Genomic DNA, 1,762 nt, shown 5'->3' on the forward strand with positions numbered 1-1,762 from the left:
CTTGCTATCTGCTCTCCTAGGGTGTTAGCCTGATGAAGACATGCCCATGATAGCTAGTCACATCTGTGTGGGGCTTTCTCCCAGGCTGTGAGGGACCTTGGAGAGTGATGGTGTTCCCACAGAGGGCCACTCCCTTCCTCCTTTCCCCTCAGAGCTGTGCACAATCCCTGGGTTGCTGCCCTTCAGTGAGGAAGAGAAGATTTCTCTTACCTTGTTCCACCTCCTGGGGGGAGGGGGGTGCCTCCAGCACCTCCACCTTCCAATGTACGGCTGCATGGGTCTCAGTCATCTTTTGTGTTGTGTGGATGTTCTCTGTTGGAATATTAATGTCCTTTTCATTGTGTCTTAAAGGGGAGAATTTACAGGCAGAGCGCACTCTGCCATGATGCTGACATCACTCTGGTTCCATATCAATTTTAAGATTGTCTATTTATGTGAAAAATGCCATTGGAATTTTAATAGGGATTGCTCTGAATCTGTAGATTGCTTTGGGTAGTATGGATACTTTAACCATATTAATTCTTTCAATCCATGAGCATGGAATATCTTTCCATTTCTTTGGGTCTTCTTCAATTTCTTTCATCAAAGTCTTAGACTTTACAGTGTACAGGTCTTTCACTTCCTTGGTTAAATTTATTCCTAGATATTTTATTCATTGTGAAGAAATTGTAAAAGGGATTGTTTTCTTCTTTTTTTTTCCTTGTTCCCCCATTCACAATAGACACCAGGCAAAGGGCCTGGGCTAAGATGTATATGGGGTGGGTTTACTCTGCTTCCTCTTTCTATACAGTCAGTGGAAGAACACAGCCTGTGGTAAGCACCAGGAGGCCAGGAATTGTTTTCTTAATTTCTCTTGCTGACATCTCACTGTTGGTGTATAGAAACACAACTATTTTTTGTATTTTGATTTTGTATCCTACAACTTTACTGAATTAGTTTATTAGTTCAAACAGTTTTTTGGTGGAGTCTTTAGGGTTTTCTGTATGTGATATAATGTCATCTGCAAATAGAGACAATTTTACTTCTTCCTTTCCAATTTGGATGCCTTTTCTTTCTTTTTCTTGCCTGATCTCTCTGGTTAGGTTCCAGTACTATGTTGGATAAAACTGGCAAAAGTGGTCATCCTTGTCTTGTTCCTCATCTTAGAGGAAAAGCTTGCTGCTTTTCACCATTGAGTATTATGTTAACTGCGGGCTTGTCAAATATGGCCTTTATTATATTGACGTGCAGTTCCTCTATACACAGTTTGTTGAGTGTTTTTATCATGGATGGATGTTGAATTTTGTCAAGTGCTTTTTCTGGATCTATTGAGATGATTATACAATTTTTACCCTTCATTTTGTTAATGTGGTGTATCACATTGATTGATTTGCAGGTGTTGAACCATCCTTGCCTCCCTGGAATAAATCCCACTTGATCATGGTGTTTTATTCTTTTAATGTACTGTTGAATTCAGTTTGCTAATTTTTTTAGGATTTTTGGATCTATGCTCATCAGGGATGTTGACCTGTAATTTTCTTTTCTTTTCTTGTAGTGTCCTTGTCTGGTTTTGGTATCAGGGTAATCATGGCCTCAGAATATTAGTTTAGAAGCGATCCTTCCTCTTCAATTTTTTTGAAAGGTTTGAGGAGGACAGGTATTAAGTCTTCCTTAAATGTGTGGTAGAATTCACCAGTGAAGCCATCAGGTCCTTGACTTTCCTTTGCTGCGAGATTTTGATTACTGATTCAGTCTCCTTACTAGTAATTGTCCTGTTCAGATT

The 1,762-nt window shown here is 39.5% G+C and overlaps 1 non-coding gene across 1 annotated transcript; it reads right to left on the reverse strand.

The window, feature by feature from the left end:
• Nucleotides 1–698: 698 nt before the first annotated feature.
• Nucleotides 699–830, reverse strand: LOC123286207 (small nucleolar RNA SNORA51). The gene has a single exon (XR_006528476.2). It is a non-coding gene; the product is annotated as a small nucleolar RNA SNORA51 (small nucleolar RNA).
• Between the last annotated feature and the right edge of the window lie 932 nt (nucleotides 831–1,762).

This window comes from Equus asinus, chromosome 5 (assembly GCF_041296235.1).
Source record: "Equus asinus isolate D_3611 breed Donkey chromosome 5, EquAss-T2T_v2, whole genome shotgun sequence".
Lineage (NCBI taxonomy): Eukaryota > Metazoa > Chordata > Mammalia > Perissodactyla > Equidae > Equus > Equus asinus.